Below are 24,411 nucleotides of genomic sequence, written 5' to 3' on the forward strand. Positions count from 1 at the left end.
TACGGGAAATTGACTTACCAGCGAGAGTCCTTCACCGAAAAAGAAAAACATAACATTCCATGAGGCAACTTCCTAGGGAAATAGAGGCAAAACCACAAAATACTCTATTGATCAAGTTTAGGGGCATGGGAAAAAAGAAAACTCTCTAATTATAAAACTATAGTCAGACCACAAAAGTTCCTATATCAGCAATGCCACTTTGATGATGTATCTGAAGCAATGAGGCTTAAAGGCCTGAATTCTAGCACTTATGGTATGAGACTGCTTTTAATTCTTGCCCAGAATCTGTTTTGTTTTAAAAAACAATGTTTCCCTAAGGCCTTCGTCAAAGGGGTGACGTATTTTCTACTCTAGAGTATGTTACCCAGGGAATAGTTAATGGGGTTGCACAGTATGAGCCATGACCTCCCCATCTCTGCACTTTGGGGAATTTATTTTCAGCTTGGATTCTAAACTGGAATTGATTCTTTCCACTAAAACTGGTTTTAAAAAAACCTCTATTATAGTACACAGCATGCAAGAAAAGCCTGATCTCCAAAAGAGCGTGTAGATACAGGATGCTCACTTTGGGGATAGACAAAAAGAAAGTTAAGTGTGATGCATCCATTTTTACATTTAGGAAAGCAAACACCAAGTTTTGTGGACAGTTGCAAGAAATCTGAAATGAGAGGGCATGACAGGAAAGCAGGCAAGGGATAAGAACCACTAGTGGAAGTGATTAAGCCTTGGGTCCTCTAAGTATAGAAATTTAGCACAAAGCCAAATGATTCCATTAGCCACACTACTTAAAAGTTACCATCAGTGAAGAAAACCTAGAGATGACTACCATAGCATATTATATATGCCTAGGTATCATAGACTGCATATAATTTTAACTATAGCCTGTCATCTCCAACAAATCCTTTAATCCTCTTCAAAAAGATGCAGGTTCAAAACCTCTAGAACCAGGGGGAATTACGTGTCTATTAGAATCAGGATTTTGATGGTTGCAGTGAGCATAAAAGAACATCGCTAATATAATTCTTTTATAATGAGTCATATTGAGTGTTTAGAGCAAGTTAATGGAATATTCACTTCAATGCATTATCTTCTGGGTCTGTACTATAGATAAGGTGTTGTGCATGTTTGTTTATGTGAGAAACATGAAGATAAATAAAACTCAGTTCCTTCTGTCTAAGGCTTTGCTATCTTGTAGGAAGTTAGGAAAAGTTTCACAACAACTACAATATAAAACTAAATTAATTTACATGGTTTTATTTTGGCATAATATTTATGCTTAAGTATTCTGATTACTTAGACATTAATGTGGTAGGTTATGTTCTGCCATACTGAAAAATAATTCATCATCAAACAATTAAAACACTGATATGTTTCACACTTCTTAGAGCTGGGTTTATGAATTATGGATAATATTATCACCTATCTGACAGACATATTTTTCCTTTGGCAACTTGGGGGAAATAACTCTATTTATTTTTTTCTCATTCTTTCTCATTGATATAAACATGCTATGACAAGTAGAAAGAAAATAATGTGAAATAAATAAATTTTCTCCTAATAAAAATCTGGAAATATATTGTGGAAGATTTGGATTTATAAAGGGATTAGTTAGTGGAAAGACTAGTTTTGTAATAGATCTGCAGTGGTAGTGAAAAATAAACCACATTAACAAAAGCTCAAGTTAGAAAATGAATCATATTAACAAACAAGTCACATCATAAGTAGGATAAGGGGGAAAATATGAGGAAGTAAAATATATCTAAATGACTTTGTTCATGGTACAAACATTTGAGCAACTAAATACAACATAGGTAGGTCAAGCAGCTGCCTCATAGGTACCAGAAGTGCCTGTTCAATACAATACCTGGCAGTACGATTGATATTTAAGAAATCATTGGAGAGGACCGACTCAAGAACAACCCAGGATTGAAGCTCTCGGTGAATGCATGGAGGGTGAGTCAGGACTGTATATCCAGACGGATCTTTGTTGCCCACAGAACGGGGAAATTCCCAGGTATAAAAGAGATGCGGGACGCCAGCGCACTGGGTTTGGCTGTTGCAGCCGGCGGCTGGTGCTACAGCTCAGCGGCGCTCCACAGCACTCCGCACAAAGCACACTGGTCCGGGTGCCCTGTTTAACTGGCAATCTGACACTTGAGAGGGCAGATTGGCAAATCCATCTGATTGAACGGGACTTGGACAGTGAGCCAGGCCAGGAGATTTCAGGGAACCAGTGTTTGGGCCAGCGCAGTGGGACAAACAAAATGGTGATTCCAAACGATCCGGGTGGAGAGTTTCACTGCGGGCACAGCCGAATCCAGAATGGTGCAGCTCAGTGGGGGAGGAGCATACGCCATTACAGAGGCAATCCTCCCCTACTGAGGTCACACACCCATTGCTGATGCAGCCTGCCATTGCCGAGGCAACTCACCACAACAGAGAGACTCCACTGCAGGGCGTAGCCCGTGGCAGCAAGGCGGAGACCGCAGCAGCAGGGTAGAGCCTGCAGCAACAGGGCGGACCTCACACCAGCTGGACGGAGTCTCAGCAGGCAAATAGTGACTAGACTGCCTCCTAACTGGGCAGAAAAGTGCAACGGACACTCATAAAGAAAGCCCCAACCCCTCAAGACAGAGCACCTGAGGAAAAAAAAGGGTTTTTTTTATGAGTTCTGCTGCAGCAGAATTAAACGTAGCAGCCTAACAGTGCTGAATAAACAACAGAGCTCACAGATCAGCACTTGAACTCTTATAAAGTACAGACTGTCTCCTCAAGCAGCTCCCTGACCCCACTATATCCAGAAGACTGACATTTGGCAGGCATCATTCTGGGACAAAGATAGCAGAAAAAGAAACTGGTAGCATCCCTCACTGTTACGCAGCTGCTATAGGTGCACCCAAGACAAGCAGGGCCTGGAGTGGACCCCAGCAGTCGTACAGTGGAGGGGCTAGACTGGTAGAAGAAAAACTAAGTAACAGAAATATTTCATCGTCAACAATCAGGGTGTCCACTTAGAGACCCAATCGAAAAGTCAGCAACTACTCAGACGACAGGTGGATAAATCCACAAAGATGGGAAGAAACCAGTGCAAAAAGGAGGAAAACACCCGAAACCAGAACACCTCGCCTCCTACAAAGGACCAAAACTCCTCACCAGCAAGGGAACAAAGCTGGATGGAGAATGACTGTGACAAAATGACGAAATTAGACTTCAGAAGATGGATAATGAGAAACTTTTGTGAGCCAAAAGAACATGTTTTAAATCAATGCAAAGAAACTAAGAACCTTGAAAAAAGATTTGAAAAAAAGATTCGAGGAAATGATAACAAGAATGGATAACTTAGAGAGGAATATGAATGAATTGAAGGAGCTGAAAAACACATTACGAGAACTTTGTGAAGCATGCACAAGTTTCAACAGCTGCATTGACCAAGCAGAAGAAAGAATATCAGCAGTCAAAGATCAACTCAATGAAATAAAACGAGAAACCAAGATCAGAGAAAAAAGCACAAAAAGGAATGAGCAAAGTCTCCAGGAAATGTGGGACTATGTGAAGAGACCTAACCTACGTTTGATAGGTGTACCAGAAGGGGACGAAGAGAATGAGTCCAAGCTGGAAAATACTCTTCAGGATAATATCCAGGAAAATTTCCCCCACCTAGCAAGGCACACCAACACTCAAATGCAGGAAATACAGAGAACACCATAAAGATATTCCGCAAGAAGAGCAACCCCAAGGCACATAAATGTCAGATTCACCAGGGTTGAAATAAAGGAAAAAAATACTAAGGGCAGCCAGAGAGAAAGGTCGGGTCACCCACAAAGGTAAGCCTATCAGACTCACAGCAGATCTCTCATCAGAAATTCTACAAGCCAGAAGAGAGTGGGGGCCAATATTCAACATCCTTAAAGAAAAGAACTTGCAACCCAGAATTTCATATCCAGCCAAACTGAGCTTCATAAGTGAAGGAAAAATAAAATCCTTTGTGAACAAGCAAGTACTCAGAGATTTTGTCACCACTAGGCCTGCTTTACAAGAGCTCCTGAAGGAGGCACTACACATAGAAAGGAACAACCAGTACCAGCCATTCCAAAATCACACTAAATGCTAAAGAGCATCAACATAATGAAGAACCTACATCAGCTAATGGGAAAAACAGCCAGCTAGCATCAAAATGGTAGCATCAAATTCACACATAACAATATTAACCCTAAATGTAAATGGACTAAATGCACCAATCAAAAGACACAGGCTGGCAAATTGGATAAAAAACCAAAACCCATCAGTGTGCTGTATCCAGGAAACCCATCTCACATGTAAGCCTACACAGAGGCTCAAAATAAAGAGATGGAGGAAGATTTACCAAGCAAATGGAGAGCAACAAAAAGCAGGAGTTGCAATTCTCATCTCTGATAAAATAGACTTTAAAGCAACAAAGATCAAAAGAGACAAAGAAGACCATTACATAGTGGTAAAAGGATTGATACAACAAGAAAAGCTAATGATCCTAAACATATATGGACCCAATACAGGAGCACCCAGATACATAAGTCAAGTTCTTAATGACTTACAAAGAGACTTAGACTCCCATACAATAATAGTGGGAGACTTTAACACTCCACTGTCAATATTAGACAGATCAACCAGACAGAAAATCAACAAGGATATCCAGGGCTTGAACTCAGACCTGGAACAAGCAAACCTAATAGACATTTACAGAACTCTCCACCCCAAATCCACAGAATATACATTCTTCTCAGCACCACATCACACCTACTCTAAAATTGACCACACAATTGGAAGTAAAGCACTCCTCAGCAAATGCAAAACAACTGAAATCATAACAAACAGTCTCTCAGACCATAGTACAATGAAGTTAGAACTGAGAATTCAGAAACGAACTCAGAACCGCACAGCTTCATGGAAACTGAACAACTGGCTCTTAATGTTGACTGGATAAACAATGAAATGAAGGCAGAAATAAAGAAGTTCTTCAAAACCAAGAAGAACGAAGACACAACATGCCAGAATCAGTGGGACACATTTAAAGCAGTCTCTAGAGGAAAACATATAGCAATAAGTGCCCATATGAGGAGAATGGAGAGATCCAAAATTGACACCCTATCATCAAAATTGAAAGAGCTAAAGGAGCAAGATCAAAAAAACTCAAAACCCAGCAGAAGACAAGAAATTACTAAGATCAGAGCTGAACTGAAGGTGATAGAGACACGAAAAACCCTTCAAAAAATCAATAAATCCAAGAGCTGGTTTTTTGAAAAGATCAACAAAATAGACAGACCACTAGCCAGATTGATTAAAAAGAAAAGAGAGAACAAATAAATCGATGCAATAAAAAATGATAAAGGGGAAATCACCACAGATTTCACAGAAATTCAAACCATCATCAGAGAATATTACAAAAAACTCTATGTACATAAACTAGTAAACCTGGAAGAAATGGATAAATTCCTGGACTCCTGTGTCCTCCCAAGCCTAAACCAGGAGAAAGCTGAAACTATGAATAGACCAATAACAAGGTCAGAAGTCGAGGCAGCAATTAAGAGCCTACCACACAAAAAAAGCCCAGGTTCAGATGGGTTCACAGCTGAATTCTACCAGACACAGAAAGAGGAGCTAATACCATTCCTTCTGAAACTATTCCAAATATTCCAAAAGAGGGAATAATTCCCAAATCATTTTATGAGACCAACATCATCCTGATACCAAAACCCAGAAGAGACCCAACAAGAAAAGAAAACTTCAGGTCAATATCCATGATGAACATAGATGCAAAAATCTTCAATAAAATATTGGCAAGCTGAATGCAACAGCAAATCAAAAAACTTATTCATCATGATCAAGTAGGATTCATCCCGGGGATGCAAGGCTGGTTCAGCATACGCAAGTCTATCAACGTAATTCACCACATAAACAGAACCAAAAACAAAAACCACATGATTATCTCAATTGACTCAGAGAAGGCCTTTGACAAAATTCAACAGCCTTTTATGCTTAAAACCCTCAATAAACTCGGCATCGATGGAACGTATCTCAAAGTAATAAAAGCTATTTACGACAAACCAAGAGCCAGTATCATACTGAATGAGTAAAACTGGAAGCATTCCCTTTGAAATCTGGCACTAGACAAGGATGCCCTCTTTCACCAATCCTATTCAGTATAGTACTGGAAGTTCTAGCCAGAGCAATCAGGCAAGAAAAAGAAATAAAGGGTATTCAAATAGGAAAGGTGGAAGCCAAATTGTCTCTATTTGCAGACGACATGATAGTATACCTAGAAGACCCCATTGCCTCAGCCCAAAAACTGCTGAAGCTGATAAGCAACTTCAGCAAAGTCTCAGGATATAAAATCAATGTGCAAAAATCACAAGCATTCCTCTACACCAATAACAGACTTAAAGAAAGCCAAATCAAGAACCAACTGGCATTCACAATTGCTACAAAAAGAATAAAATACCTTGGAATACAACTCACAAAAATCGTAAGGGACCTCTTCAAGGAAAACTACAAACCACTGCTCAACGAAATAAAAGAGGACACAAACAGATGAAGAAGCATTTCATGTTTATGGTTAGGAAGAATCAATATTGTGAAAATGGCTATACTGCCCAAAGTAATTTACAGAATCAACACTATCCCCATCAAGCTACCATTGGCTTTCTTCACAGAACTGGAAAAAACCACCATGAACTTCATATGGAACCAAAAGAGAGCCCACATAGCCAAGTCAATTCTAAGCAAAAAGAACACAGCAGGGGGCTTCACTCTACCAGATTTCAAACTATACTCCAAGGCTACAGTAGTCAAAAGAGCATGGTACTGGTACCAAAACAGAGATACAGACCAATGGAACAAAACAGAGGCATCGGAGGCAACACAACATATCTACAACCATACGATCTTTGATAAACCTGACAAAAACAAGCAATGGGGAAAGGATTCCCTGTTTAATAAATGGTGTTGGGAAAACTGGCTAGCCATGTGCAGAAAGCAGAAACTGGACCCCTTCCTGACACCTTACACTAAAATTAACTCCAGATGGATTAAAGACTTACACATAAGACCTGGCACCATAAAAACTCTAGAAGAAAATCTAGGCAAAACCATCCAGGACATAGGAGTAGGCAAGGACTTCATGAACAAAACACCAAAAGCATTGGTAACAAAAGCCAAAATAGACAAATGGGACCTAATGAAACTCCACAGCTTCTGCACAGCAAAAGAAACAGTCACTAGAGTGGATCGGCAACCAACAGAATGGGAAAAAATTTCTGCAGTTTACCCATCTGACAAAGGGCTGATATCCAGAATTTACAAAGAACTCAAACAGATTTACAGGAAAAAAACAAACAAGCCCATTCAAAAATGGGCAAAGGATATGAAAAGACACTTTACAAAAGAAGACATATATGAGGTCAACAATCATATGAAAAAATGCTCATCATCACTGGTCATTAGAGATATGCAAATCAAAACCACATTGAGATACCATCTTATGCCAGTTAGAATGACGATCATTAAAAAATCTGGAGACAACAGATGCTGGAGAGGATGTGGAGAAAAAGGAACACTTTTACACTGTTGGTGGGAGTGTAAATTAGTTCAACCATTGTGGAAGACACTGTGGCAATTCCTCAAGGCCTTAGAAATAGAAATTCCATTTGACCCAGCAATCCCATTACTGGGCATATATCCAAAGGAATATAAATCATTCTACTATAAGGACACATATGCACACTAATGTTCATTGCAGCACTGTTTACAATAGCAAAGAACTGGAATCAACCCAAATGCCCATAATAGACTGGATTGGGAAAATGTGGCACATATACGCCATGGAATATTATGCAGCAATCAGAAATGATGAGTTTGTGTCTTTTGTAAGAACATAGATGAATCTGGGGAACATCATTCTCAGCAAACTGACACAAGAACAGAAAATGAAATACCACATATTCTCACTCATAGGCAGGTGATGAAAAATGAGAACACATGGACACAGGGAGGGGAGTACTAAACACTGGGGTCTATTGGGGGAAAAGGGGAGGGCCAGCGGCAGGGGGAGCTGGGGAGGGATAGCCTGGGGAGAAATGCCAAATTTGGGTGAAGGGGAGAAAGGAAGCAAAACACACTGTCATGTGTGTACCTATGCAACTGTCTTGCATGTTCTGCACATGTACCCCAAAACCTAAAATGCAATAAAAAATTAAATAAAAAAAAAAGAAATCATTGGAGTAAAAGCAAGGTATTTCTTCTAAACATTACTTTTAATTTTTTGTTTTGCTCTATGAAGCCACCTATGAACACATGAAAATGAAATTATTCAGAATCATTTTCTAATTTAGCCTGAATGAAAAGAAGCATATTGACAAGTAGTTTGAGTTCTCAATTTATTTTATTTTATTTTATTTTATTTTATTTTATTTTAATTTTTGAGACGGAGTTTCACTCTTGTTACCCATGCTGGAGTGCTATGGCGCAGTCTCGGCTCACTGCAACCTCCACCTCCTGGGTTCAGGCAATTCTCCTGCCTCAGCTTCCTGAGTAGCTGGGATTACAGGCACGTGTCACCATGCCCAGCTAATTTTTTGTATTTTTAGTAGAGACAGGGTTTCACCATGTTGACCAGGATGGTCTCAATCTCTTGATCCACCCGCTCAGCCTCCCAAAGTGCTGGGATTACAGGCATGAGTCACCACGCCCAGCCCTTGAGTTCTCAGTTTAAACTAATGGAGGAATACATACTAAATGAAATTTTAATTTTTAATATCGGTATGTTTTAAATAACCTAAGGAATTTGTTGTAATAAAAATGAGATGTGCTTATTTGATTTTGGGCTGACCATTCTCTGACAGGTACAAGGAGGGAGACTTGGGTTGATGCAGAAACTAGAACTAGGAAACAGAGGAGAGCTAACGTCACCTTTTAAAAAGCCTCTCACATGTTTCTATTACTTAAAGGTGTTCTTATCTTGAAAAAGTCTTCTTATACACAAAACTGAGAATTAGTATGAGTCATAACAATACATGACAGAAGACTGCTGTACTAATTCTTTGGACACTGCTATGAGGAAATGGTTGAGTCTGGGTAATTTATAAAGAAAAACGCCTTAATTGACTCATAGTTCTGCATGTCTAGGGAGGCGTCAGGAAACTTACAGTCATGGTGGAAGACATTTCTTCACAGAGGCAGCAAGAGAATGAGTGCAAGCAGGGAAAATACCAAATGCTTATAAAACCATCAGACCTCCTGATAACTCACTCATTATAATGAGAACAGCATGGAGGAAACTGCACTCATGATTCAATTACCTTGTCCTGCCCTTTACATGTGGAGATTATGGTGATTACAATTCAAGGTGACATATGAGGGGGGATACAGAGCCAAATCACGTAAACTGGGAAATCAGATAACCTGGATTCTGATCTCTAAGACAAGCTTCCTATGGAAATGTCAACAATCTTGTGATCATTCTAGTTTTTTGTTTCTTCATGCACAAAAATACTATATGCATGTGACATATGAGTTTTATGAGTCATTTTATTTATATTCCACATTAATTATTTAAGGTAGGTGTTTCATCACTATTTTAAGAATAAGAAAACTAAGGTTCAGAAAACTCATTCAGCCAGGCAGTGGACAACCCAAGTTTCTACTTTAAATCTTTACTGAGTTGAAATTTAATACATCCAAAAAAAAAGTTTTGTGTGTAGTAAGTTACAGAGAAATTTTAAAAAACATGGCAGGGATGTTAGGGAGGGCTAACATTGGAAGAAATACCTGATGTAGGTGACACGGGGATAGAGGCAGCAAACCACCATGGCTTGTGTGTACCTATGCAACAATCCTGCAAGTTCTGTACATGTACCTCAGAACTTTAAGTATAATTTTAAAAAATTGTAACAATTGAATGCACCATATAGTAAATAAAAACAAATGCAGAGTCATTGCAATAAAACTGAATAATTGGGAAGATCATTTTGGAGAATTCTAATAAACCTACCACAGAAATGTCAGGATTGTTTAATATAATTTAGTCTGTAACTATATTTGGTGGTCTGAATGGAATGCATTAGGCAACACAAAATTACTGCACATGTATATCTAAGTCAGATGCTTATTTGAGTTAACATTGCATTTCAATGTGAGCATGTCAGCATTATAATGGTAATAGTTATTTCCATAAAAGAGATGCCAAAACACTTTTGCTGTTTGATAGTTCTAAGTGAAAATAGAAAATAGTTGTAGCAATTGAAAATGAATCAATAGATTATGATGAATCTAGCTAATTTCTTAAATTAGCATATTATCAGCCTGTCATTGAGAATGTGTCACTTACATTCACATTAATGTAAGAATCACATTAATGATTCTACATTCACATTTCCTTTAACAGTAGTCAGACAGTTCTGGCTTCATCCTGTTATATCATTAAATGGACAGTTTACAGCTGCATAGCTTTCTACCAGCTTAGGTAAAATTAGTAACAATGAGAAAGAATGATAATTGAAATGATTCTTGGAGTTTCTAGAGGAAAAGTTGTGAGAATTAGCCAGTTCAACACACATTCTAGTGTTTAAATTTATACTTCTGCTCCTAGTTTAATTATCTATATTATTTACAAATCAGATAAAGTTTCAGACTTCTTGAAGTGATTTATTCCAAGAAAAGCAGTTAATTTATTCAAGAATTTTTCTTCCAGTGATTAGGAAATCTGTGGAGATTTTATAATTTCCTCCATTCAGCTTGCCATTTTCTGGTTAGTTAATCATGAATAGTTAGTGATGCATTGTTGATTAATTAACAGGAAAAATGAAAGCCATTAACATTTTTAAACCCTAGGGGATAAAATTTTACAAGCTCAAATTATTCTTCATCTTTCAGTCTTATTCTTGTTGTATCATCTGAATATCTAACCCCAAAGGTTCCAATACCCAGCTGTATACAATGATTTGGTAACTAAGGAAAACATTTATATATTTGACCATTATTTCTGTCCATCTCAGTCAACTGAAAGTAATCACAGCCACACTGGAAATTTCTTTACCCTGGGGACATGAACGTTGAGCACCTAGCTCCTTGTAATCGATTCCCATCAGTTCCAAACACTACTAACATTCATTCCATACACATTTATTGAGTATTCTGTGTTCCAGGTAGTTTTAGGCCCATGGGATGCATCACTGTACAAAGAGAGAAAGGTTCTCTGCTCTCATTCAAGTGACTGGGAGAAAATTTAGATATAAATTACTAAATTATATGGTATATCAGAAGGTGCTAAGTCATATGGAAAATAAAATTTGGAACAGGTAAGGAGTGCTGAGGGAGATTAGAGAAGGCAGCATTATTAAATGGTATGGTGAGAGTTGGCCTTTGGGAGATTGGTGAAAATCTCAAAGGAGCTGCCAGAATTAACTATCCATACAGCTTCAACAAACAAAAACCCTATTTTTCTGTGTGAAAACAAGAAAATCATTGTTAGCCAAGTAAGAGCTATTCAGAATAAACAATTACATGAAATTAAGGAACCCAGCTCCCATTACATCCAAAATGCAAATTATACTGACTGTCTTACGAAGAGTTTTCTTCCAGGAAAAAGAGATTGTGTCACTTTTAAAATATAATAACTTTATAATGTTTAAGTTATATTCTTTAACATACTGAAAATTAATGTCCTAGAAGAGAAGGAAGAATCTGTTAGTACATGCCCAAGGAAGATTAAGCTAGGGCTGACACAGACAGGGCAGACACAGTAGGGCAGGCATAGTTTTTGAACCCATGCATTATGACTACAGAACCTGAGCTCTTAAATAAACATCATCTGAAAGTAAGAAATATATTGACTTACAATAATTTTCTTCAGGGATGGGATGAGTCCTGATGATTAACTAGGTTTGAACCTCAATCACCCTCCTAGATCAGACCATATGCACAGCATCCTAGGTCAGGGCATGGAAATCTCAGTGAACAGGGTTTATAGCAGCAACTTTCCCAGTTTCTTCCACTCAGACCATTACTGCATATTATAATTTATGAAACAATATAAAGGCATGTACATACTCTATGGCCTAATGTAACTAATAAATCTCCACAGAAGAAGCAAATAATTTGAAAACCCCTCCTGGGAAAGACACTGATGATTAAATATGGTACTAGTAATGCAAGTACAAGTGTACAAACATATGTACCAAAAGAACAACAAGAAAATGGCACAGCTGACAGCTCTTCCACTACCTTAGCACACACTTTGTTAGTATAGTCACATTCCAAATTTCAAACAAGATTATCTAATCAGATCTGACCTCTTCAAGCATCTTAAAATTTGTTAGCACACAAAGGTGTTATGTTGCTAATAAACAGAGTAAAATATTCAAAATAGTGCTCATTTGAAATGCTTAATGCATTTTACATATTTCATTAAGTATATATATATATATATATATATATATATATATATATATGAATGTAGGAGTACAAGTACATTATTTATAAATGTAAATGTTTATGTATAAGAAAGGTGCCTGCATAGCCAAGACAATCCTAAGCAAAAAAAAAAAAAAAGCTGGCAGCATCACGATACCTGACTTCAACCTATACTACAAGGCTACAGTAATCAAAACAGCATGGTACTGGTGCCAAAGCAGAGATATAAAACAATGGAACAAAGCAGAGGTCTTGGAAGTAATGCTACACATCTGCAACCATCTGATCGTTGACAAACCTGACAAAAACAAGCAATGGGGAAAGGATTCCCTGTTTAATAAATGGTGTTGGGAAAATTGACTAGCCATGTGCGGAAAGCTGAAATTAGACCCCTTCTTTACACTTTACACAAAAATTAACTCCACATATAATACCCAACACCATCAAACCCTAGAAGAAACTTAGGCAAAACCATTCAGGAGATAGGCATAGGCAAGGACTTCATGACTAAAACACCGAAAGCAATGGCAACAAAAGCCAAAATAGACAAATGGGATCTAATTAAATATAAGAGCTTCTGCATAGCAAAAGAAACAATCATTAGAGTGAATCAGCAACCAACAGAACGGGAAAAAGTTTTTGCAATCTACCCATCTAACAAAGGGCTAACATCCAGAATCTACAAAGAACTTAAACAAATTTACAAAAAAAACCCATCCAAAAGTGGGCAAAGTATATGAACAGACACTGCAAAAGAACACATTTCTGAGACCAATAAATGTGAAACAAAGCTCATCATCACTGGTCATTAGAGAAATGTAAATCAAAACCACATTGAGATACCATTTCACACCAATTAGAATGACGATCATTAAAAAATCTGGAGACAACAGATGCTGGAGAGGATGTGGAGAAATAGGAACACTTTTATACTGTTGGTGGGAGTGTAAATTACTTCAACCGTTGTGGAAGACAGTGTGGCAATTCCTCAAGGATCTGGAAATAGAAATACCATTTGACCCAGAAATCCCATTACTGGGTGTATACCCAAAAGATTATAAATCCTTCTGTTATAGAGACACATGCACACATATGTTCATTTTAGCACTGTTTACAATATCAAAGACTTGGAACCAACCCAAATGCCAATCAATGATAGACTGGATAAAGAAAATGTTGCACATATACACCATGGAATACTATGCAATCATAAAAATGGATGAGTTCATGTCCTTTGCAGGGACATGGAGGAAGCTGGAAATCAGCATTCTCAGCAAACTGACATAAGAACAGAAAACCAAACACCACGTGTTCTCACTCATAAGTGGGTGTTGAACAATGAGAACACATGGACACAGGGTGGGGAACATCACACACCCAGGCCTGTTGAGGGGTGGGGGGCTAGGGGAGGGATAGCAGTGGGTGGAGAGATTGGGGAGGAATAACATTAGAAGAAATACCTAATGTAGGTGACGGGGGATGGAGGCAGCAAATTGCCATGGCACGTGTATACCTATGTAAGAATCCAGCATGATCTGCACATGTACCCCAGAACTTAAAGCACAATTAAAAAAAAAGAAAATAGGCATTTTCAAAGTATTTGCTGATAGTTGTGAGGCTAAAGATATAATCAAAACAATTAACATTACAAATGAAAATGGATTTTTGTTATAAGATTAACATTAATTCACTTCTATATTAAGTTTCAAATTAACAGGAATTCAGTGTCCCTACTCGTAACTTTAAATAATCTCCTTAAATTTCCTTAGTAATAACTGATTTTTTCTGTCCTTCTATAAATGATTTTATTTAGTACATAGGCATGTATTTAGGCAAGAATGTCATATGTTTATTTCATTTTCATGCCATTATAGTTTAATTAAAATATTTAATATTAACTTTTTATTGATGAAGCCATCTATATCAGTTCTTTCCTTTAACTTCAGTATCGCTGTTAGTGAACTCCCAATCTTCTTAGCACTTAGGCTCAAAGCTTTCTCTACATTATTTCTATCTCTTGTATACACATAAGCTGAGAAGTTTTGTGTTTTCTTCCTCTGCAAGTAATTGTCATTTGTCCTCTCCTTCCTATTCATTACAAACATGATCTGCATTCTTAAAGTCCAACAAGGTATTTTTGTTGTTCTTCTTCTTTTTTATTTTTATCTTTATTTTAAGTTTCAGGGTACAAGTGCAAGTTTGTTACATAAGTAAACTTACATCATGGTGGTTTGTTTTACAGATTATTTGATAACCCAGGTATTAAACCTAGTACCCATTAGTTGTTTTCTTGACCCTCTCCTGCCTCCCTTCCTTCACCCTCTAAAAAGCCCTAGAATGTGCTACTCCCATCTATGTGTTCTGTTCATGTGTTCTTATCATTTAGTTCCCACTTATAAGTGAGAACATGCAGCATTTGGTTTTCTGTTCCCAAGTTAGTTTGCTAATCATGGACTCCAGCTCCATCCATGTCTTTGCAAACATTATTTTTATGGCTGCATAGTGTTCCATTATTTATTTGTACCACATTATCTTTATCCAGTCTCTCATTGATGGACATTTAGGTTGATTTCTAGTACATATTATTTTAGTAATCTCTTTTATTTTCTGGGCTCCCTGTCGTTTCCAATCCCTACCTAATAGCTAATACTTCTGTCCACACTTACCAGATTAGTCTAAACCATCAAAATCCTCAAAATATCATCATGAAGTAGGTAAATTCACCCACTTACCTTACAAAACTCTCTACCATACATCCTTAAATTGCACCCTTTGACCTAGTTATATTTTGTACTTGGCCTGTCATCTGGTACAAGGTAATAAGTGAAGTTTATTTTGAACTTTCATTGCATTTTGCTAATAAAATAATCATAACATTGTTCCCTGCTTTTCATTGTAATTACTCAGGTACATGGTTTCCTTCATATGATCTGCCCTTGAGGATAGTGACCATGTTTTATACATTTTTTAAAAGTTGATTACAACTTCTGTCATATTTACATATTTGTAAGTAGTGAAAGATATTATTTGATGAGCAACTGTACTCTACAACAATGTAGTATTTTCCTGGTTATTTAAAATGAACTTTAACATATTCCAGTGCCTCAGAGGCACTAATTTCCTCTAAATCACATTGATCAATGTATTTAAGAAAACATCAGCTAATAAAAAATCACTACATATGTGGAAGCTGTTCAGACATATGCACAAAATAATGCAGGAAATTGGACAGTATGTTACTTTCAAAGATTTATAAAAACAAAGTACACTTTACAACAAGATAGTAAAATTGTAAGATGTCATTTACCGTAATCCAATTCTTTCCAAAACAGAGGAGTAAAGGAAAAATACAACTTGCAAAACTATGCATACTCTTACCTTTCTCAGATTTTTTCTTTTTTGGCATTAAATCAAATATTGCAGTTTACTAAAAGATCTGTTTAAATCTCATTACTTAATAAAATCCTTTTGGTCAACATTATACTATACTCTTCTTTTCGTTAATTTGGTTTATTTAAGCATTTGCATCTCATTGCTTGTATTTTGTCCTCCCCTTTATGCTGCCTTTTAGAGAGCCTTATTTTCTTCTGCTTGCTCAACAGAAAATTACATCTTTTAAACATAGGAACAGTTACTTTATTATTTTTGTTCTTGCTAAGATCACTGCTAAGTGATTACTAAGTACTTCAGCAATACAAGTTTTATTACATAGAAACAAGAATTTATGTATATTTTTGAGATGGAGTTTTGCTCTTGTTACCCAGGCTGGAGTGCAGTGGCAGTATCTTGGCTCACTGCAATATTCTCCTCCCATGTTCAAACTGTTCTGCCTCAGCCTCCTCAGTAGCTGGGATTACAGGTGCGCCCCACCACACCCAGCTAATTTTTGTATTTTTAGTAGAGATAGAGTTTCACTATGTTGGCCAGAATGGTCTCAATCTCCTGACCTTGTGGTCTGCCTGCCTTGACCTCCCAAAGTGCTGAGATTACAGCCATGAGCCACCACACCCTGCCAAGAATAAGGATTTGTAATAAGTAGAGTTATATCAAGAAAGTCAGACATTTTTGGGGTGACTTATACAAATGTGTTTTAACAGTGTGTCATCAACAGCTAGACCAAATATTCAGGTTAAATATGGCTTTGAAAAATTGAATAGATGGAACATCATACTTTTAGCAGTTTCCTTAAGCTTTGCCAATAGACATTGTGTTAGAGAAGATATGGAATGTATTTGACCACTTACAAATCATGAATAAAAACAGAATTTCCAATCTTCTTTTGCATCCTGAGTTGAGGGCTTATGACTGAAAATTAGAAAAGTAATATCTTTAAGGAGTTAAATTTATGGACAAGGATGCAAGCATTTTTAGACCACTGCTTAGCAGAAGATACTTGATGAATGTATAGGTTTCCATGATTCACACAACACCTAGATGGACAGTTGCCTTCATCACTTGGTTTCTAAAACAGAAACTAAAAAAACATTTTTAAAAGTATTTTACATGTTTTTCTCTGTCAAAAGCAGATTTAAGGAACACATACATCCTCCAACAAAAATATGTGTAGAGGCCACAGAGTATGTGTCCAATTGAGAAGCTTGGTACCAAAGTGCAATTTAGTGCCGAGAGAGTTACTTTGTATTTCTGATTCCTCCACTTGGTACACACCACTACCTCTATAACCAGTATTACTTAAAACAGAAACAATAATTTTAACACTACAAGGTGAAGGAACACTCAAGTAAGTTTGTTGCCAACCCCAATTCCTACAGATACATGAAGAAATGCACAACAAATACAAATACTGTCCACTTCAGTGGTGCACATTCAGATGTAACTTATATATTCCCAAAACTTCTAAGATCCTACCATCTAAATAAGAATAATAAGCAAAAATATTTTAATGCCTCAGTTAAAATTACTAATAAAATATGGAGCCTTTGCAATATGAGTGTCATCTCTTTATTTGAAATTCTAAGCAGTTACTCTCTATAGTACACCATGAAATTAAATTAGGAAGCTATATAATTAGTTAAATACTATTTCATTTTTTGAGTTTTAGTTACCTCTTTTGAAACACTTAATTCTGGAACTGAAGTGATTATTTTCTTTAAATAAAATATAAAAATATCAGATGAAATATTCACAGTTCAGCTGAGCGTCAGTGAGTAGTTGATGTCACTCATATCAAGGCACATGAGTTCTCTCAGAAAATGTGAAGAACAGATTTGGGATCATAGATTTGAAGGTAAGGGACTGGTTAAGCAACTCCACTTTCTAAATTCATTGTTAACCTTATCTGTGAAATGAATGTGCATAGAATTATTGTAAAAGTTAAATAAAATACCATATGATGGCATTTTGAAAATTGTAAAATGTTCAATGTAGATTATACAAAATATCTACAGATATTACAATCTGTTAATACTGTATTTTCTATCTGAGTTTTGTGACCAATGCGGAGCCCGTGGAAATGGAAAGCCTACTTTATATCTTTTTAAAAAATCCTCTTATAAGCAGACCCACATAGTTCAAACCTGCGCTGTGAAGGATCAGCTATACAATCCAGTGAAACTTAATGTAAATTCTGAACTTCAGTTAAGAGTAATGTGTTTCAGGCTGGGCCCGGTGGCTCAAGCCTATAATCCCAGCACTTTGGGAGGCCGAGGTGAGTGGATAATGAGGTAAACAGATCGAGACCATCCTGGTCAACATGGTGAAACTCCATCTCTACTAAAAGTACAAAAAATTAGCTAGGCATGGTGGCACGTGCCTGTAATCCCAGCTACTCAGGAGGCTGAGGCAGGAGAATTGCCTGAACCCAGGAGGTGGAGGTTGCGGTGGGCCAAGATGGCGCCATTGCACTCCAGCCTGGGTAACAAGAGCGAAACTCCGTCTCAAAAAAAAAAAAAAAAATAATAATAATGTGTTTCCAGGTTCATCCGTGTTCTTACAAAGGACACAAACTCATCGCTTTTTATGGCTGCACAGTATTCCATGGTGTATATGTGCCACATTTTCCCTGTCCAGTCTATTATTGATGGCATTTGGGTTGGTTCCAGGTCTTTCCTATTGTAAACTGTGCTGGAATGAGCATTTGTGTGTGTGTGTCCTTATAATAGAACAATTTATAATCCTCTGGATATGTACCCAGTAATGGGATTGCTAGGTCAAATGGAATTTCTATTTCTAGGTCCTTGAAGAATCGCCACACTGTCTTCCACAATGGTTGAACTAATTTACACTCCCAGCAGTGTGAAAGTATTCCTATTTCTCCACATCCTCTCCAGCATCTATTTTACTTACACAGGAACAGAAAAGCAAACATTGCATGTTCTCACTCATAGGCGGGTGTTGAACAATGAGAACACATGGACACATGGAGGGGGGCATCACACACTGAGGTCTGTGGGTGGGGACTAGGGGAGGGACAGTGGGGGGTAGGGAGTTGGGGAGGGATAACATGGGGAGAAATGCCAGATATAGGTGATGGGGATAAAGGCAGCAAACCACATTGCCATGTATGTACCTGTGCAACAGTCCTGCATGTTCTTTACATGTACCTCAGAACTTAAAATGCAATATATATATAATGTATTTTAAAATAGCGAGAGTAGTGCTGAAACAACTAAGTTCATCAATGTTTCTTTGAGAATATGTTGTAATATCTTTTTAAATAAATATTGTCTAAAATAAAAAAGAGTAATATGTTAACATTCATTCATAAATTGTAATAAATGCATCAATAGAGGAGTCTGGGTGGTGGGGCAGGAGTGAGAAGACGGGGGTCATGGAACTATGTAATTTCTGTTTAATTTTTCTATAAACCCAAAACATCTCTAAAAAAATTAAGATATCTATAAATCTCACAAGCAAGAATGTCTTAAGGAGATGTAAAGAATATTAATAAATGTAATGTGTTATCCTGATGGGATACTGAAACAGAAAAAAGAAATTAGGGAAAAACTGAAAAATATAATAAAATGAAGTATGAACTTCAATTAACAATAATGTATCAATATTAGCTTATTAATTGTGACAACTGCACCATACTAACATATAATGCAATGAGTATTTGGTGTATGAGAAATGTACTATTTTTTAAATTTTCTGTAATAAACAATTTATCAAAAAAACAGACGTATTTATCATATACTTTGAACCAGAAGCAATACTAGAAACATAAAACAGCACATGCCAGATCTCACACATTAATCTAAAGTTATTGAAGGCATATGTATAAATAAAAATATTTTATTAAAAATTTAATTTAAATCTTAATTAGAAAGCAGTACAGTACAAGATTCAAATAATCCATATATGGAATTTGTATGTCATCAGAGCACCATAAAAATGTTTTGGTTTTTAATCTAAGCACATTATTTGTTACGTATAAAGACTCCATTTAATTGTGTCCTCAAGTCTCTTAATTTTATTTGTATTAAATTTTAGATAAGTAACAAGTTGTTCCAATTATCTGTTTTGATATTATTGAGATTTTGCTTTTCTCTTGTGACTAGAGGTATGCCTTGCCTGCAAATGTGAATAACAGCTGATATTCCCAGGAATGTCACATTTTAGCAGCCAGCTTTTTCTGAATATACAGTGTGTATTCCTATATCTCATGATGCACTCACATATCCTTTATGTTATTGAAAATAGTTCTTCAAAATATTTATTTGCTTTACTTGCAGTGATAAAATATTTGAGAATAGTTTTTCTAGGCTCAGTTAATATGGCATCTGTTCTTTTCACTCCATAACTGATTCGTCATGCAAAAGAGGAGTCTGGCTCCTGCAGTGGTATTGATCTACACAGCCCTTTTGGTTAGGAGTAAAGCCTCTTTAATTACTTTGGCTGACTTTCATTTTTTACAAAGTCTTAGGCACATTAGCTATCGTGTTGTGGAGTTCTCATTTGTCTTAAATTTAGATGCACCCCTGGTCCCGAGAGATTGATCGACTGTCTATAGTCTTGAGAAACCAGGGCCTACACCAGTCTATACTCAGTCTGCTAAGCTTAGAAATCTGAAGGAGCTATCTCTCATCTTTTCCTAGGGTTTGATAACCTCTTCTCTTTACTTCACCGGAGGTGTTTTGACCTTTAATTAAAAGGAAAATTTGTTGTCTTCCTTTTAGAAGACAGCAAATAATGAACTCATTAAAATGAGGTTAGTGTTCAGGCCTTAGAGCAATAAGAGTTGAAGTCTCATTAGCAGCTAACAATGCAGAACACAGCACATAAATAAACCTAATATGGCACAGCGAAATGCCTCAGTGCATTAAATTTGAGCAGAATCAAATGTTTACTGTCAACGATGTCTGGGGCATAAAGTTTTAATGCACTTAATAAAGAAAAGCAAATTGCTTCCTATTAGCCATGAAATGTTACCACAGAAATTGCCCCAAAAAGTGTATTATGTAAATGTGAGATATGTTAATAATTAACAAAGATATTGTAGAAAAATATCTGTCTTGCTTGATGTGTGCCACAATTAGGAAGAATAAAGATGACTCAAAAATTCCTAAGGTAATTCTAGTGATTATTGTAAAATAGTGTGGGATGTAGGATTTTTAAAGAGACTTTATCTCACTTCTGGCCCAAGATAAGAGATATTTGCAATGTTAAACTAAAAAATCAGTTAATAAAACATCCTCATAGTCTATAAAATATCTTTTGGCCAAGAGATTCCATAAGAGCTTATTTAAAAGAGTTACTATACATCATTTATACAAGTACTACAAGGAATGCTGAATCCATAAATTTTGAATACTTTCTAACATTTTGTAATATTAAATAAGGTATAGTTAGCAAAATAATAAGGAGGAGTTTTATGTTGGTAATTCAGTGAATGGAATAAAAGTACTGGTAATAATATGCTTTTTATTCATCATTGTTTTAGATTCCTTCTGTAAAATTAGAAATTTGTTTCAATATGGCATTTCCTCCACAATGAACCTGTATCTACTATGCTTCTTAAATTCTAAAAGAATGAGGATAGTTATTTTCCTTGATTACTCATTCTATCATTTTTCTTCAAAATATTGGAACAAGATTGCTTTTATTCCCTGGTTCTTGAGCTCTCATGAAAACATATACATTAAAATTTGGAGGTGTCAAAAATGTCATAGATGAGAAACACCTGCTTTATGTCAATGAATTCAACTCAGTAAATGCTACACTAGAATTTTGAAGAGATGCTTCACTACTGACTAACAAAGGTAGCTGTTACTTTGTAAACAATGTTTATCTGATACATAAAGCCTGTGAACAAATTAGAAGTCATCACATGCTACATTCAATTCTTTCACAATCTGCATGTAATCTATCACTTGATATCTGGAGGTCTAGAACATTTATCTTCAAACTACACCCCAAATCTGACCATATTCTTCCCACTTTACTCCAAACTCCAAGACCCTCATTTCTCAATTGGTGCTTTTTTTCCTCTACATGTTTTCCTCTTCCATTCTTGTCCAGGCAATTCTTCATACAGTGGCCAAATATTTAAGGTATAAATCATGAACATTATATCTCTGCTCAGAAAATTGCAATGGTGTCCCACACATTCACCTGCAATGTATTAGTAATTTATTTGCTTATTGTTTGTGTCACCCACTGAAATATAAACTCTTAACCAAAGGACTGTTGGTTTCATTCAAAACCGAATCTCCAGTATCTAGGACAGCTTCAGTACCTATGTTAGCTACTTACATATTTATTGAATGGATAAGCACAGCAACATAGTTCACTTAAAGTGAAATTACACCAAAATGTCTTTATCAAAGAAATAATGTGAAAAGTGGATAATGTCAATCACAGAACTCCAAAGGATACCATTCATACAGAAAATAATTATAATGTTGCCTGCTCCTGTTGGGAAATGAGAGCTGTACTGGAAAATATTACCATTCGTGCATTTTTGGTTTTGCTGTTCTACTTCATGAGTGTCGTCTCACTATTTTCCCTTCATCTACAAAAAATCAAAGTTGGTAGACCAGTAGGTGTTTATTGGATTATGTCACCTGCTTTGTTATATATGTGCATCATAATTAGGCTTAAAGGGCTGAGTTGAGGAGGTGACAACAAGATCTCACAGGAGTTTTCATTTTTTAAATTTTAAGTTTTTGTCAGAGGGAGAGACTTACTATCCAAAAGAAAAAGATTTATCTTCCAAGTAAAGGAAAAATCCATCTTAAAATATTTTGCTATTCTATGGATTTTAGTGTGTATTTTTTCTTCTAGTTTCTCTAACGAATTATGGTTTTATATAAATAATAATGGTTTTTTTAACAACAAAATCTAAAATTAGATATCTTTACCCTGCTGTCAGTGTACTGAGAATATTCTACTACATTTGAGCTTAAAAAATAAATAAGTCTTAATACCTCAAATGTATATAAACTGACTCATGGTTAGATATTCAGCCTTTGAAAGTGGTTTTTGAGGTACACATTTAAAGATGTATGTATCTGTGGGCTTACAAAATACTCAACTATGTATCGTATGAAAAATTTCAAAAACTTTATAAAACTGATTATACAAATTTGAGTTAATCCACATTTCATTAACAACTTAAAATTTGTTTTTATTAACCTAATAGTTGTTTTTCACAATTTCTCAGCAAGAATAAGATGCTCCGAGAAATATACTATACTATTTATCAAAATTATGCTTGTTAATCCTAAATACGTTTTTAGAATTCCAAAATATAAAGGAATTTGTCTTTATCTGAGTCTCTTTAAGGATAACAAATCCAGGAATAATGGAAAAACACTCCTTTGTACAGATCACTTGCAGACAGTTAATGTGATTATTTGACTGTCTGCATATTCAGAATCCCATTTCATATAAAATCACAGCTATTACATTTTTCATTTGCATAGCATAATAAGTAGGAAACTCTATTCAATAGAGGAGATCATGACCCCGAAAGACACCTCTACCTTCCCATGATTAGCCATTTACCTAATGTTTTTTCCTAAATAAGCAAAGCACAAACTCGGACGAGTGGAGGTGGGTGTTTCTGGGTGATTATTTGAGGTAAAAGATAAGATACATTAAGCGCAAGATTTTTCCTATTAAAGGACTTCAGTATGTTAATGTCGGTTGAGAACCTCTCTAGTGGGGTATGATAGAGTGTCTTTCCTAAACATTTTGAAAATACAATTATTTTTTTCACAGACATTAAATTTTATAGACCTAGTGACAAATGGATCATGGTTTGGTTTACCACTTACCTGCGGTAAAGATTTCTGTTTCACTGGTTATCTCTTCTTACACAGTAAAATTATCTGTGTAATTCTGAAGAAGAAGGTAGGTCAAGAATCCACATTTTGCAGACTTTAAGCCATTTCTGACAGTGATAACCAAATCTGTACCTGATCTGGAGCTTCCACAGGCAGTACAAGGTATCTCCATCAAGCTTGCCTTCCAACACAAAAGTCAGGATTTTGCAGAGGGATTCGGGTTACAGTTTAAAGTTCCAAGCTAATGCAAAGAGGACTTGGACTCCGTTCTCAGATAGTTTCTCAGAATTCTTGGGGACATTATGTGTTATAAACTTCTTGGCTCTACTAGGACCCAGAAAAGATTTTGATTTTATTATTTTGTTTATGTATGTTATGTATATATGTTATTCTTGGCTATTTGGTTTTATATTACTCCTAAAGCCATTTTTAAGTCATTGAGGTTAAAATGACTAAAAGATTCCTCCTGCTGTTTTAAAAGAAATCCTAACTAGTTCACCTTCTACCTCACTATTACTCTATGATTTATTTAAATACTTTGGCTTTAGAAAGTATGAGTCATTTTTGTTATTATCTTATAAAAAGCTTTTAAGTAAATAATAGTGCCACACAAACAATAACCTCTGAAGTTAAAATATATATTTATATTTTTAGAAGTCAAAAAATATTGTAGGTTACATTGGAGACTTGAGAGCAAGAGCTTATAGGAATACTATATTAA

The 24,411-nt window shown here is 36.1% G+C and overlaps 1 protein-coding gene across 1 annotated transcript in view; it reads left to right on the top strand.

Annotated features, from left to right (window-relative positions):
• The window catches only part of LOC100395907 (N-deacetylase and N-sulfotransferase 4), a 308,362-nt gene that overhangs the window by 118,726 nt on the left and 165,225 nt on the right, over nt 1-24,411 (top strand). The window lies entirely within an intron of this gene.

This window comes from Callithrix jacchus, chromosome 3 (genome assembly GCF_049354715.1).
Source record: "Callithrix jacchus isolate 240 chromosome 3, calJac240_pri, whole genome shotgun sequence".
Classification (NCBI taxonomy): domain Eukaryota; kingdom Metazoa; phylum Chordata; class Mammalia; order Primates; family Cebidae; genus Callithrix; species Callithrix jacchus.